Below are 16,885 nucleotides of genomic sequence, written 5' to 3'. Positions count from 1 at the left end.
CACTTTTGGCGGCTAGTCCAGAGGAGATAATGAGAAAAACAAGGAGTCACCCACCAGTTAGGACAGCCCCTAAGGTGCCCTGAGCTGAGGTGACCCCTGCCTTAGGAAATCCTCCATTTTGTTTTGGAGAATTCCCTCCCAATAGGATTAGGGATTTGTCCCTCTCCCCACAGGGAGGAGGCACAAAGAGGGTGTAGCCACCCTCAAGGACAGTAGCCATTGGATACTGCCCCCCACACCTAAACGCACCCCAAAATTGAGTATTTAGGGGCGACCCTGAACCCAGGGAATCAGATTCCTGCAACCTGAAACAAGAAGAAGGACTGCTGACCTGAAAGCCCTGCAGAGACGACAACTGACTTGGCCCAAGCCCTAGCTGCCTGTCTCCAGACTCAGAGAACCTGCACAGCGACGCATCCAGCGGCACCAGCGACCCCTGAGGACTCAAAGGACTGACCCGTACCTAAAGGACCAAGAAACTCCAGAGGACAGCGGCTCTGCCCAAAACTTCAACAATCCAAATAACTTTAAAGAGATTCCAGCCTCACTCCGGAAGCATGAGTCTTCACACCCTGCACCCAATGTCCCTGGCTTGTTTCTAGAAGAAACAACACCGCAGAGAGGACCCCTAGGTGACTCCAACGATGTGGACACCCTAAGTCATCCTCCCTGCACCCCCACAACAATGCCTGCAGAGAGGATCCAGAGGCTCCCCCTGACCGCGACTGCCCAGTAACAAAGGAGCCCGACGCCTGGAAGAAGCACTGCACCCGTAGCCCCCAGGACCGAGAGGAAACAACCACAGATGCAGGAGTGACCAGTAGGCAGCCCTCATCCTAGCCCAGTCGGTGGCTGGCCCGAGCAACCCCCCTGTGCCCTGTCTGAATCACCAGAGTGACCCCCGGGTCTCTCCACGGCCGCCCCTGTGCCGCTGAGGGTGTATTTTGTGTGCCTGTTTGGGACCCCCCCAGTGCTCTACAAATCCCCCTGGTCTGTTCCCTGAGGACGCAGGTACTTACCTACTAGCAGACTGGAACCAGAGCACCCCTGTTCTCCCATAGGCGCCTATGCTATTTGGGCCCTACTTTGACCTCTGCACCTGACCGGCCCTGTGTTGCTGATGCTGGGTGTTTGGGGTTGACTTGAACCTCCAATGGTGGGCTGCCTATGCCCAGGAGACTGAACTTGTAATTGCTTTACTTACCAGAGAAACTAACCAATACTTGCCTCCCCCAGGAACTGTTGATTTTTGCAGTGTCCACTTTTAAAATAGCTTATTGGCAGTTTTGTCAAAACTGTGTACATTACTGTTTTAATTCAAAGTTCCATACTTACCTGTGTGAAGTACCTTACAATTTATGTACTTACCTAAATTCTGAATCTTGTGTGTAGGAAAATGGTCCCCTGTTGCAGTTACCCCCCACTTTTTGCCTGATACTGATACTGATGCTGACTTGACTGAGAAGTGTGCTGGGACCCTGCTAACCAGGCCCCAGCACCAGTGTTCTTTCACCTAAAATGTACCATTGTTTCCACAATTGGCACACCCCTGGCACACAGGTAAGTCCCTTGTAAAAGGAACCAGTGGTACCAAGGGCCCTGTGACCAGGGAAAGTCTCTAAGGGCTGCAGCATATGTTGTGCCACCCTAAGGGACCCCTCACCTAACACATGCACACTACCATTGGAGATTGTGTGTGTTGGTGGGGAGAGAAAGGCAAAGTCAACATGGCATCCCCCTCAGGATGCCATGCCTACAAAATACTGCCTGTGGCATAGGTAAGTCACCCCTCTAGCAGGCCTTACAGCCTAAGGCAGGGTGCTCTATACCACAGGTGAGGGCATAGCTGCATGAGAAATATGCCCCCACAGTGTTTAAGTCGATTCTTAGACATTGTAAGTATAGTGTGGCCATATTAAGTATATGGTCTGGGAGTTTGTCAAAATGAACTCCACAGCTTCGTAATGGCTACACTGAATACTGGCAAGTTTGGTATCAAACTTCTCATGATAATAAACCCACACTGAAGCCAGTGTTGGATTTGTTAAAAAATGCACACAGAGGGCATCTTAGAGATGCCCCCTCTATTTTACCCAATCCTTCAATGCAAGACTGTCTGGCCTGTGCCAGCCTGCTGCCGAGAGCCGAGTTTCTGACCCCCTGGGGCGAGAGCCTTTGTGCTCTCTGAGACCAGAAACAAAGCCTTCACTGGGTGGAGATGCTTAACACCTCCCCCTGCAGGAACAGTAATACCTAGCAGTGAGCCTCAAAGGCTCAAGCTTCGTGTTACAATGCCCCAGGGCACTCCAGCTAGTGGAGATGCCTGCCCCCTGGACACAGCCCTGAATTTTGACGGAAAGTCCAGGGGAGATAATGAGAAAAACAAGGAGGAGTCACCCACCAGTCAGGACAGCCCCTAAGGTGTCCTGAGCTGGGGTGACCCCTGCCTTGAGAAATCCTCCATCTTGAGTTTGGAGGCTTCCCGCAATAGGATTAGGGATGTGCCCCCTCCCCACAGGGAGGAGGCACAAAGAGGGTGTAGCCACCCTCAAAGACAGTAGCCATTGGTACTGCCCTCCCAGACCTAAACACCCCCCCCTAAATTCAGTATTTAGTGGCTCCCCAGAACCTAGGAAACTAGATTCCTGCAACCTAACCTGAAGAAACAAGAAGGACTGCTGACCTACAAGCCTGCAGAGGAGGAGGAAGACGACAACTGCTTTGGCCCCAGCCCTCCCGGCCTGTCTCCAACTTCGAAAACCTGCAACCAGCGACGCATCCGACAGGGACCAGCGAACCTCTGAAGCCTCAGAGGACTGCCCTGGACTAAAGGACCAAGAAACTCCTGTAAACAGTGGCCCTGTTCAAAACCAGCTACTTCTTTGCAACAAAGAAGCAACTTCCAAAGACTGCGCATTTCCCGCCAGAAGCGTGAGTGTAAGAAAATGGCTCCCTGTTGCAGTTACCCCCACTTTTTGCCTGATACTGACTTGACTGAGAAGTGTGCTGGGACCCTGCTAACCAGGCCCCAGCACCAGTGTTTTTTACCTAAAATGTACCATTGTTTCCACAATTGGCACACCCCTGGCACACAGATAAGTCCCTTGTAAAAGGTACCATTGGTACCAAGGGCCCTGTGACCAGGGAAGGTCTCTAAGGGCTGCAGCATGTGTTGTGCCACCCTTAGGGACCCCTCACCTAACACGTGCACACTGCCACTGCAGATTATGTGTGTTGGTGGGGAGAAAAAGGCAAAGTCGACATGGCATCCTCCCCAGGATGCCATGCACACGAAATATTGCCTGTGGCATAAGTAAGTCACCCCTCTAGCAGGCCTTACAGCCCTAAGGCAGGGTGCAGTATACCACAGGTGAGGACATAGCTGCATGAGCAATATGCCCCTACAGTGTCTAAGTCTGTTCTTAGACATTGTAAGTACAGTGTGGCCATATTAAGTATATGGTCTGGGAGTTTGTCAAAAATGAACTCCACAGCTCCATAATTGCTACACTGAATACTGGGAAGTTTGGTATCAAACGTCGCAGAATAATAAACCCACACTGATGCCAGTGTTGGATTTATTAAAAAATGCACACAGAGGGCATCTGTCCCCTGTATTATACCCAATCCTTCAGTGCAGGACTGACTGGCCTGTGCCAGCCTGCTGCTGAGAGGCAAGTTTCTGAGCCCCCCACCCCCTGGGATGAGGGCCTTTGTGCTCTCTGAGGCCAGAAACAAAGCCTGCATTGGGTAGAGATGCTTAACACCTCCACCCTGCAGGAACTGTAACACCTAGTAGTTCGCCTCAAAGGCACAAGCTTCATGTTACAATGTCCCAGGGCACTCCAGCTAGTGGAGATACCCGCCCCCTGGACACAGTCCCCACTTTTGGCAGCAAGTCCAGGGGAGATAATGAGAAAAACAAGGAGGAGTCACCCACTAGTCAGGACAGCCCCTAAGATATCTTGAGCTGAGGTGACCCCTGCCTTTAGAAATCATCCATCTTGATTTTTGAGGATTCCCCCAATAGGAATAGGGAAGTGCCCCCCTCCCCTCAGGGAGGAGGCACAAAGAGGGTGTAGCCACCCTCCAGGACAATAGCCATTGGCTACTGCCCTCCCAGACCTAAACACACCCCTAAATTCAGTATTTAGGGTCGCCCCAGAACCTAGGTAACTAGATTCCTGCAACCTGAAGAAACAAGAAGGATTCCTGACCTACAAGCCTGCAGAGAGGGAGGAAGACGACAACTGCTTTGGCCCCAGCCCTACCGGCCTGTCTCCAACTTCGAAAAGCTGCTCCAGCGACGCAACCGACAGGGACCAGCGACCTCTGAAGCCTCAGAGGACTGCCCTGGACTAAAGGACCAAGAAACTCCAGTGAACAGCGGCCCTGTTCAAAACCAGCTACTTCTTTGCAACAAAGAAGCAACTTCCAAAGACTTGACGTTTCCCACCGGAAGCGTGAGACTTCCCACTCTGCACCCGATGCCCTCGGCTCGAGATCCAGAAAAAACACACCTCGGGGAGGACTCCCCGGCGACTGCGAGCCCGTGAGTAACCAGAGACGACCCCACTGAGCCCCCACAGCGACGCCTGCAGAAAGAATCCAGAGGCTCTCCTGACCACGGCTGCTTGTAACAAGGGAGCCGACGCCTGAAACCAACACTGCACCCGCAGACCCCAGGACCTGAAGGAATTGAACTTCAGTGCAGGAGTGACCCCCAGGCTACTCACTGCCTAGCCCAGGTGGTGGCTGTCCCAAGAAGCCCCCCCCCCTGTGCCTGCCTGCACCGCTAGAGTGACCCCCGGGTCCCACCATTGTTTTCTACCCAAAACCCGACACCTGCTTTGCACACTGCACCCGGCCGCCCCTGTGCTGCTGAGGGTGTGTTTTGTGTGCCTTCTTGTGTCCCCCCCCCCCATTGCTCTACAAAACCCTCCTGGTCTGCCCCCGAGGACGCAGGTACTTACCTGCTGGCAGACTGGAACTGGAGCACCCCTGTTCTCCATAGGCACCTATGTGTTTTGGGCACCTCCTTGACCTCTGCACCTGGCCGGCCCTGAGCTGCTGGTGTGGTAACTTTGGGGTTGCCTTGAACCCCCAACAGTGGGCTGCCTATACCCCAGACCTGAGACTTGTAAGTGTTTTACTTACCTCCTACTTAATCTAACCTTTACTTACCTCCCCCAGGAACTGTTGATTTGTGCACTGTGTCCACTTTGAAAATAGCTTATTGCCATTTTTACAAAGGCTGTACATGATATTGTTTCCATTCAAAGCTCCTAAAGTATCTAAGTGAAGTACCTTACATTTAAAGTGTTTAATGTAAATCTTGAACCTGTGGTTCTTATAATAAACTAAGAAAAGTTATTTTTCTATATACAAATCTATTGGCCTGGAGTAAGTCTTTGAGTGTGTTCTCATTTATTTCCTAGGTGTGTACAACAAATGCTTAACACTACACTCTGATAAGCCTACTGCTCGACCACACTACCACAAAATAGAGCAAATTCTCTACTTTTGCCACTATCTTACCTCTAAACGGAACCCTTGGACTCTGTGCACACTATTTCTTACTTTGAAATAGTATACACAGAGCCAACTTCCAACATTGGTGGATCAGCGGTAGGGTCTAAGACTTTGCATTTGCTGGACTACTCAGCCAATACCTGATCACACGACAAAATTCCAAAAATTGTCATTAGAAACTGATTTTTGAAATTTGAGCTATTTTTCTAAATTTTTAAAAGCCCTGCTAGGGCCTTGTCTAAGTCCCTGTTAGCATTTCTTTTGGAGTTTAAAAGTTTGGATTTAAGTTCTAGAGGTCGTTTTTAGATTCTTAAAAAGTAATCCCAACTTTTAGAGTGATAATGTCTAGCATAGATGAGATGGTGGTGGAACTCAACCTCACCCCTTACCTGCATCTAAAGATGTCAGAATTAAGGACTCTCTGTAAGCTAAAAAAGATAAAATAAAAACTGGGTCCAACCCTACCAAAGTACAGCTCCAGGAGCTTTTGGCAGAGTTAAAAAAGGGGCCACCCCTCTGTGGATAATCCTTCAGATGGGGAAATTAGTGAACAGGAGGATGAATTTGCCCCTCCTGTCCTAAATAGGGAGAACAGGGTCCCTCAAACCCTGACTCCTCAAATCATAGTCAGAGAGACTGGTTCTTCCACAGGGGAGACCAGTATCTCTGAAAGCATTGAGGGCAGCCTCAATGAAGAGGACCTCCTGTTAGCCAGGATGGCCAAAAGATTGGCTTTGGAGAAGCAGCTCCTAGCCATAGAAAGGGAAAGAAAAGAGATGGGTTTAGCTCCCATCAATGGTGGCAGCAACATAAATAGGGTCAGAGAGAATACTGACACCCTAAAAATCCCCAAAGGGATTGTAACAAAATATGAAGATGGTGATGACATCACCAAATGGTTCACAGCTTTTGAGAGGGCTTGTGCAACCAGAAAGGTAAACAGATCTCACTGGGGAGCTCACCTTTGGGAAATGTTCACTGGAAAGTGTAGGGATACACTCCTCACACTCTCTGGTAAAGATGTAAAATCTTATGACCTCATGAAGGCTACCCTGATTGAGGGATTTGGATTCTCCACTGAGGAGTAGAGGATTAGGTTCAGGGGAGCTCAAAAATCCTTTAGCCAGACCTGGGTTGATTTTGTAGACTACTCAGTGAAAACACTGGATGGTTGGGTAACTAGGAATGAAGTGCATGACTATGTTGGGCTTTATAATTTGTTTATGAAAGAACACATTTTAAGCAACTGCTTCAATGAAAAGTTGCATCAGTATCTGGTAGACCTAGGTCCAATTTCTCCCCAAGAGTTGGGAAAGAAGGCAGACCACTGGGTCAAGACTAGGGTAACCAAAACATCCAATGGGGGTGACCAAAAGAAAGGGGTTACGAAACCTCCCCAGGAGAAAGTGGGTGACACTAGACACAAAGAAAAAGAGTCCTCTGTAGGCCCCCAAAAACCAGACCAGGTGGGTGGGCCCCAAGACAACCCAAAACAAAGGTGGGTACCAGGGTAAGAACTGGGATGCCACTAAGGCAGGGTGCCAAAACTGTAAACAGACAGGGCACCACACCAAGGACACTTATTGTCCCAAAAAGAAACCCCCTAGCAAAGTCCCAGGGGTGACCAGCATAGCCATTGGGGATGACTCCGCAGATGAGGAGGTCTTCATAGCCTTCAACTGGAATATGGGCCCAACAGGTGTGTTGGAGATTCCAGAGGGAAGTAGACACTTCCACCACCTACTGGTGAATGGAATCCCAGCCACTGCCCTGAGAGACACTTGTGCCAGTCACACTGTTGTGCATGACAGGATGGTGTTCTCAAACCAGTACATCCCAGATGGGACTGCCAGAGTAAGAGGTAGCCCAGACAGTGTCAATGATAGGCCTGTGGCGTTTGTGCCCATAGAAGTGGGTGGGACTTTTAGCTGGAGAAGGGTGGTAGTCAGTACAGACCCCCTCCTTGATTGTCTCCTTGGAAATGACTGCCCAGAGGTTAGTCAGAGCCCAAGAGAGGAACTGGTCCAGTGACAGTCCTCTCCCAGGGATTCTGAAGGTGCTACCCCTGCAGTAACTGCAAGTAGGCCCCAGAAGAAAAAGAAAAGAAAACAGAGTAGGAAGGGTGGACAACCTTTAGCCAAGGTTCCAGCAAGCCAAGGAGATTCTGCTCCAGTAAGGGAGAGCTCCAAAAGTGGCACTGGCAAGGTCCAATCTGACCCACAAGAAGTCCTGGCTAGTCAGGCAACTGTTAAACCTGAGGAGGTGGCTCCTCAGTTAACAGAAGAAAGAGTGGAAAAAGGGTGTTTACTACAAGATGTAGTAACCCCCCCCCCCACTCTAACAAAGCAGACAGGCACCCTGTACCCAAAGAAGCCTGTAACTTATCTCCTTCCCTTGTAGGTGAAGAGCTAAAGGTGTGGTTCTGGGCAGTGACAGCTGTCAGTGACCTGTGCTGGGTGTTAGCGTTTATGGCTGCACTATCCTTAGCATGGTGGTATGACCCCATGCCAAATAGCAAGTTAGGCCCCCTGACCCTGTTGGTCATGGTGGGGTTACTCCAGCTATGGGTAACCTCTTTGGGTAAACTAGGGGTGACCCTGGCTAAAATAAGACTAGCAGAGGTGGATACCTCTAACCCCAAAATAGAGAAAATAGGGGAAGATATCAAAGACACAGACAAGAGGCAGTTCAGACTAGGTCCTATTACTGTGGAAGTAGGTCAGTTCCCCAAAGGGAATGACCTGAACAGGAGGATGTAAGGCAGAGTAGGCCCTGCAACAAACCAGCCTATTTTCCCTACTCTTCCTCGCCTGACAAACTAGGAAGACTCTCCCAGCTTTGGCTGAGTCTCCTGGCCTGTGGGCTGGGGGGCTTGTGTAAGGAAATGGCTCCCTGTTGCAGTTACCCCCCACTTTTTGCCTGATACTGATGCTGACTTGACTGAGAAGTGTGCTGGGACCCTGCTAACCAGGCCCCAGCACCAGTGTTTTTCACCTAAAATGTACCATTGTTTCCACAATTGGCACACCCCTCCCACACAGGTAAGTCCATTGTAAAAGGTACCATTGGTACCAAGGGCCCTGTGACCAGGGAAGGTCTCTAAGGGCTGCAGCATGTGTTGTGCCACCCTTAGGGACCCCTCACCTAACACATGCACACTGCCACTGCAGATTGTGTGTGTTGGTGGGGAGAAAAAGGCAAAGTCGACATGGCATCTCCCTCAGGATGCCATGCACACAAAATACTGCCTGTGGCATAGGTAAGTCACCCCTCTAGCAGGCCTTACAGCCCTAAGGCAGGGCGCTCTATACCACAGGTGAGGGCATAGCTGCATGAGAAATATGTCCCTACAGTGTCTAAGTCTATTCTTAGACATTGTAAGTACAGTGTGGCCATGTTAAGTATATGGTCTGGGAGTTTGTCAGAATGAACTCCACAGCTTCATAATGGCTACACTGAATGCTGGGAAGTTTGGTATCAAACGTCTCAGAATAATAAACCCACACTGATGCCAGTGTTGGATTTATTAAACAATGCACACAGAGAGCATCTGTCCCCTGTATTTTACCCAATCCTTCAGTGCAGGACTGACTGGTCTGTGCCAGCCTGCTGCTGAGAGACAAGTTTCCGACCCCCCCTGGGGTGAGGGCCTTTGTGCTCTCTGAGGCCAGAAACAAAGCCTGCATTGGGTAGAGATGCTTAACACCTCCACCCTGCAGGAACTGTAACACCTAGTAGTTAGCCTCAGAGGCACAAGCTTCGTGTTACAATGTCCCAGGGCACTCCAGCTAGTGGAGATAACCGCCCCTGGACACAGCCCCCACTTTTGGCAGCAAGTCCAGGGGAGATAATGAGAAAAACAAGGAGGAGTCACCCACAAGTCAGGACAGCCCGTAAGATATCCTGAGCTGAGGTGACCCCTGCCTTTAGAAATCCTCCATCTTGATTTTGGAGTATTCCCGCAATAGGAATAGGGAAGTGCCCCCCTTCCCTCAGGGAGGAGGCACAAAGAGGGTGTAGCCACCCTCCAGGACAGTAGCCATTGGCTACTGCCCTCCCAGACCTAAACACCCCCCTAAATTCAGTATTTAGGGGCTCCCCAGAACCTAGGAAACTAGATTCCTGCAACCTGAAGAAACAAGAAGGATTCCTGACCTACAAGCCTGCAGAGAGGGAGGAAGACAACAACTTCTTTGGCCCCAGCCCTACCGGCCTGTCTCCAACTTCGAAAAGTTGCTCCAGCGACGCATCCGACAGGGCCAGCGACTTCTGAAGCCTCAGAGGACTGCCCTGGACTAAAGGACCAAGAAACTCCTGTGAACAGCGGCCCTGTTCAAAACCAGCTACTTCTTTGCAACAAAGAAGCAACTTCCAAAGACTTCACGTTTCCCGCCGGAAGCGTGAGACTTCCCACTCTGCACCCGATGCCCCCGGCTCGAGATCTAGAAAACAAACATCTCGGGGAGGACTCCCTGGTGACTGCGAGCCCGTGAGTAACCAGAGACAACCACAGCGACGTCTGCAGAAAGAATCCAGAGGCTCTCCCTGACCGCGACTGCCTGTAACAAGGGACCCGACGCCTGAAACCAACACTGCACCCGCAGTCCCCAGGACCTGAAGGAACCGAACTTCAGTGCAGGACTGACCCCCAGGCGACCCACTGCCTAGCCCAGGTGGTGGCTGTCCTGAGAAGCCCCCCCCGTGCCTGCCTGCACCGCTAGAGTGACCCCCCGGGTCCATCTATTGTTTTCTACCCGAAACCCGACACCTGCTTTGCACACTGCACCCGGTCGCCCCTGTGCCACTGAGGGTGTGTTTTGCGTGCCTACTTGTGTCCCCCCCCAGTGCTCTACAAAACCCTCCTGGTCTGCCCCCGAGGACGCAGGTACTTACCTGCTGGCAGACTGGAACTGGAGCACCCCTGTTCTCCATAGGCACCTATGTGTTTTGGGCACCTCTTTAACCTCTGCACCTGGCCGGCCCTGAGCTGCTGGTGTGGTAACTTTGGGGTTGCCTTGAACCCCCAATTTGGACTTAGTGCCACTCCAATGAGCAAAAATAGGGTGGCTTACTCAAGCATTATATGGATTCAACAGATATACAAATTATAATTGGATGGTGATCAATGGGTGTATCTATTGATGTTATAAATTATTGTTCAATGCTGGGAGTAGATTGTCAGGGATTCTAATTTTAAGCTTTTTGATTGTATTGTGTATAGCTGAAGGGAATGGATGTTTGAAATGAATTAGTGGATATTTATTGATTGAAGGTTTTTGTGTTAAAGTCTGGGAATTTGTGTTGATTTATATTTAATCTAGATCTGTTTCATTCTGAGTTTATTGAAATTTTGTATTTTGGGAAAATAACAGTGTATGCTTATGTGACAAATATAATACATTTTTTAATCTTTATTTTTTTGCTCCAATACCCCTTTTCTAAAAATGTGTTCTCCTTTTTGATTATATGTCTATTGGTATGGTATAAGTAGAAGCGGTGTCTGTTGTAGTATAATCCGAGGGTGACTACTCCTAGCGTGTAATAATGAGTTCCCTCCAGTGGGTTTCCTGTACAGGGCAGTACATATTTTGTTCTCAGCATCAAAAACATTAAAATCTAGAAAGCTGACTGATTCAGTACTCGTATCCCTTGAAAAATAGAGGTTTACTTCATTGTTGGTCACCTTCTCTTTATATTCTGTAGCAGATTCCTTGGAGGCCCTCAAGACTATAAAGAGTTTGTGTATACTTTTCCATCTGATGATTCTCTAAACCCGTGATTTATTGGCTTCTGACCAGGCTACTGGCTTCTCCTACCAGCCTACGAATAGATTTGTGTAGCTGGGGGAGAAACAGGTACCCTTTGCCGTCCCATGCATTTGTCCATAATGTTGGCTCTGGAAAATGAAGATATTATTTATAAACAGAATCTTGTGAAATCAATCATCATCCTATTATGTTCAACAAATTTCAATGAATGACCTTTCAAGAAATAATCAATCGCTTTTAGACCATCTTTGTGAGAGATACTAGTATACAAGCTTGTTATATCCAGATCATCAAGTAATCTGATTACCACTTGATATTTTCAAAGTGCCTTAGAAAGTTCTTCAAGCCCCTGATGTATTATGAAAGGTCCTTTACAAGAGAAAAAAGAAAATGATCTATGTGCATAGACATATGTTCTGTGAGGCTGCATTGCGAGGAAATTGATTGGATGCCCAGGTGGATTTATACTGTCTGTATGTATTTTAGGTGGATGATAAAAAGTCGGTCTATGGATGAGGGCATCTCAGCAATTGATATTCCTTTGTGTCCAACATACCTCTACTATACTATACTGTACAAAGATGAGATCATGATATTCCTTAATACTTTGTATATATTCTTCCTTCTGCATAACATTCCACATCCAATACCTTTTGACCATAGTATTCCTTAGTTAGAAGAACAATATTACCCCCTTTATCTGAGGGTTTACAAACTATTTGTGTGTCCTTTTGCAATTTCATTAAAGCATCTCTGTTCCTGAGACTATCTTGTTGATTCCTAGACATTTGTGCTCACATCTTATATTATTAACATCAGTTGGTAATTGAGGTAGAAAGGTTGATGTGGGTTTAAAATTTCTACATGCACCTGTTTGTTGAATGCCTAATTGCTCCATCATATCCGCATCAATGTGAGTACAAATTTGTCGACATTCCAATTCTTCACCTTGATTACCCACGATCGCCAGTGTCTCTAAGTCAGTCTCCGTTAATATATCAGTGGCCTCACTTCTCCTTCTGTTTCTTTGTTTATTTATGTCACTCTTCAAACTGAAAAATGTATGCAACATAAGTTTTCAGGAGAATTTAAAAATATCAATAGGGGTTTGTGTTTATTCAAATCTTTCATTTGGAGAAAATGTAAGTCTAAGTTTTAGTACTGATACTTCTGATTCCATTAATGATCTCAGAGTAAGATTGACAATAGTAAGGTTGTCCGTATTTATCTGCGCTTGTTGCCTCATTTGCTCCATGTCACATGTCGAGCACTGTCGATTTTGCTACTTTGCCCCACCCCTTCTTGTTTATCTATGCCCCTCTAGTCGGGTTTTTTTTTCCTCCACGTTGCCATGACTCTTATCAGTCGATATTCCTCCTGAAAAGGGGTCTGTCCTTGTTTCAGTGATACTGTATTGCACCCTTCTTCTCCAGATTGCTCAGTACCTCTGCCTATATTTGATTCCGAGGTTACGTTGTTCTCGAGCATAGTCAGGTTTTTATTGCCATGAAGTTCCCTTCTTGGGATATCAAATTTCCTTGCGAGGGTTAGCACTCTACCTTGCTCATAGTCTCAGGCATCCCAATTAAAATTCCCTTGTTTCCGTTGTTTAATTTTCTCCTCGTAATCAATGTCTCTTTTTCATCAATTCCTTAAGTTCCTCTTGAGCACTTTTATCTTCCTCAGTCACAATCTCACTTTCCAATTTTGCTATTTCTTTGAGATCTTTATCTCTGTCACTCCAAGCAAATTTAATGAGTATTACTAACATCCCCTTTGATGATGCAGCAGTGTGTGCTACCCATTCTTCAAGTAAATGGGGGTCAGGGCTCTCGTATGTCGGCATGTGCAAACTTCGTGGTACTCTGTTAACATCTACATAATGTTGTAAAAAGATTGCTTCCCACCCCTTCTGAATGTTTCCCTCATACAGCCTTTCAAGCTTTTGAAATTTACTTCTCAAGCCCCACGTAGTGATATACTGGATTCACCCTTCATCCCAAGGGGATTTTCCTTTTATGAATATTATGAAACTTTCATTCCGTGTAGATCCTACAAGGGTTTCCTACAGAAAATAACAACTGAAAAAGAAAAATATTGAAATTGAGGTGAAAAAAACAGCAATTGTTCTCTACGTTTTACTCTGTAACTTTTTCCTGCAATGTCAGATTTCCGAAAGCAATATACCGTTACGTCTGCTGGACTCCTCTGGTTGCGGGGATATATAGGGCTTGTAGGTTCATCAAGAACTCTAGGTACCCAGAGCCAATAAATGAGCTCCACCCTGCAGTACGTTTTCATTCTGTACCGGGTATACAGCAATTCATTTGCTGAAATATAAAGAGTGAAAAATAGCTATCAAGAAAACCTTTGTATTTCCAAAATGGGCACAAGATAAGGTGTTGAGAAGCAGTGGTTATTTGCACATCTCTGAATTCCGGGGTGACCATACTAGCATGTGAATTACAGGGCATTTCTCAAATAGACGTCTTTTTTACACACTCTCTTATATTTGGAAGGAAAAAATGTAGGGAAAGACAAGGGGCAATAACACTTGTTTTGCTATCCCATGTTCCCCCAAGTCTCCCGATAAAAATGATACCTCACTTGTGTGGGTAGGCCTAGCGCCCGCGACAGGAAATGCCCCAAAACACAACGTGGACACATCACATTTTTTGACAGAAAACAGAGGTGTTTTTTGCAAAGTGCCTACCTGTAGATTTCGGCCTCTAGCTCAGCTGGCACCTAGGGAAACCTACCAAACCTGTGCATTTTTGAAAACTAGAGACCTAGGGGAATCCAAGATGGGGTGACTTGTGGGGCTCTGACCAAGTTCTGTTACCCAGAATCCTTTGCAAACCTCAAAATGTGGCTAAAAACACACATTTTGGTGACCGAAAGTTCTGGAATCTGAGAGCAGCCACAAATTTCCTCCCACCCAGCGTTCCCCCAAGTCTCCCGATAAAAATGATACCTCACTTGTGTGGGTAGGCCTAGCGCCTGCGACAGGAAATGCCCCTAAACACAACGTGGACACATCACAATTTTTGACAGAAAACAGAGGTGTTTTTTGCAAAGTGCCTACCTGTAGATGTTGGCCTCTAGCTCAGCTGGCACCTAGGGAAACCTACCAAACCTGTGCATTTTTGAAAACTAGAGACCTAGGGGAATCCAAGATGGGGTGACTTGTGGGGCTCTGACCAAGTTCTGTTACCCAGAATCCTTTGCAAACCTCAAAATGTGGCTAAAAACACACATTTTCCTCACATTTTGGTGTCCGAAAGTTCTGGAATCTGAGAGGAGCCACAAATGTCCTTCCACCCAGCATTCCCCCAGGTCTCCCGATAAAAATGATACCTCACTTGTGTGGGTATGCCTAGCGCCCGCGACAGGAAATGCCTCTAAACACAACGTGGACACATCACAATTTTTGACAGAAAACAATGCCTACCTATGGATTTTGGCCTCTAGCTCAGCCGGCACCTGGGGAAACCTAGCAAACCAGTGCATTTTTGAAAACTAGAAACCCAGGGGAATCCAAGATGGGGTGACTTGTGGGGCTCTGACCAGGTTCTGTTACCCAGAATCCTTTGCAAACATCAAAATTTGGCCAAAAAAAACACTTTTTCCTCTCATTTCGGTGACAGAAAGTTCTGGAATCTGAGAGGAGCCACAAATTTCCTTCCACCCAGCATTCCCCCAAGTCTCCCGATAAAAATGGTGCCTCACTTGTGTGGGTAGGCCTAGCGCCCACAAAAGGAAATGGCCCAAAACACAACGTGGACACATCACATTTTTTCACAGAAAACAGAGGTGTTTTTTGCAAAGTGCCTACCTGTGGATTTTGGCCTCTAGCTCAGCCGGCCCCGGGGGGGGCAGAAATGGCCTAAAAATACATTTTCCCCCCCACCCCCCAACCCCGCCCCGGGAGCGACCGTTGCCTACGGGGTCGCTCCCCTTGCGTGACATCGGCGCAAAAAAAATAATCCCCGGTGCCTAGTGGTTTCTGCCCCCTTAGGGGCAGATTGACCGAAAACCGGCCAATCTGCCCCCAAGGAGGGCCGAAATGGTGTAAATACAATTTGCCCCCCAGGGGAGCGACCCTTGCCTAATGGGTCGCTCCCCATCTCTAAAAAAACAAACAAACAAACAAAATAAAACACAAAAATAACATTTGTCCTTGTGCCTAGAGGTTTCTGCCCCCCCCGGAGCAGATCGGCCTAATAACAATAGCCACGGGGGGGCCAGAAATGGCCTAAAATAAATTTGCCCTCACCACCCCCCCCATTCCCCCGGGAGCGACCCTTGCCTACAGGGTCGCTCCCCCTGCATGACATTGGCGCCCAAAAAAAATCCCCGGTGCCTAGTGGTTGGGGGCAGAAATGGTCTAAATACAATTTGCCAACCCTTGCCTAATGGGTCGCTCCCCATCTCTAAAAAAACAAAACAAAAAAAAAAAACACAAAAAAAAAATTTGCCCTGGCGCCTAGGGGGGGCCCAGGGGGGGCCGATCTGCCCCAAATAAATTTGCTCCCTCACAACCCCCCCCCACCCAGAGCGAACGTTGCCTACGGGGTCGCTCCCCCTGCGTGACATTGGCGCCAAAAAGAAATCCCTGGTGCCTAGTGGTTTCTGCCCCCTTGGGGGCAGATTGACCTAAAATCGGTTGATCTGCCCCCAAGGGGGGCAGAACTGGTCTAAATACAATTTGCCCCCCAGGGGAGAGACCCTTGCTTAATGGATCACTCCCCATCTCTAAAAAAAAAAAAAAAAAACACAAAAAAAATATTTGCCCTGGCGTCTAGAGGTTTCCGCCCCCCCCGGGGGCAGATCGGCCTAATAATAGGCGCAAAAAAAAAATCCCCGGTGCCTAGTGGTTTCTGCCCCCCTTGGGGGCAAATTGGCGTAGCAAAAATCGGCCGATCTGCCCCCAAGGGGGGCAGAAATGGCCTAAATATAATTTGCCCCCCACCTCCAAAAAACAAAAAGAAAAAAGATCCCTGGTGCCTAGAGGTTTCTGCCCCCCCCGGGGGCAGAAAAGGCCTTCCAAAAATTGCCCCCCCCCCCCCCGGAGCGACCCTTGCCCAAGGGGTCGCTCCCTTATGTCCATTTCATAAAAATAAAAAAATCCCTGGTGTCTAGTGGGCGTTTCAAAAGCCGGATTGCAAGCAATCCGGCTTTTGAAACGCTCAGAGAGACTTCAAAGGGAAGGAAATTCCTTTCCTTACCTTTGAAGCCTCTCTGGGCCTCCCCCACGTGATCTAAAGAGAAATGCTTTGCATTTCTCTTTCGACGCGATGGGAGGAGGCCCTCTGTGATTTGTCAGCGCGCGATGCACGCTGACGTCACAGGGGAGGTGGGGGGGTGGGTGGATGAGCACAGGGGGGGGAGCGCTAGCGCTCCCCCCAGTTCCCGTGTGTAGGACGAGGTGACCTCGTCCAAAGCACCCGAGGGGTTAAAGGTCTTCCAGACTGCGAGTCCCGTATATGAAAAGCAAACAAACATACAAATAAAATAAAACACGTCAACAATGCTCCCCCTCAGCGTCCGTGTCATCCTCCTAACTCTCCACCACACTATCCCTC

Source organism: Pleurodeles waltl, chromosome 1_1, assembly GCF_031143425.1.
Source record: "Pleurodeles waltl isolate 20211129_DDA chromosome 1_1, aPleWal1.hap1.20221129, whole genome shotgun sequence".
Classification (NCBI taxonomy): Eukaryota; Metazoa; Chordata; class Amphibia; order Caudata; family Salamandridae; genus Pleurodeles; species Pleurodeles waltl.
Note: the sequence above shows the minus strand (reverse complement) of the source record.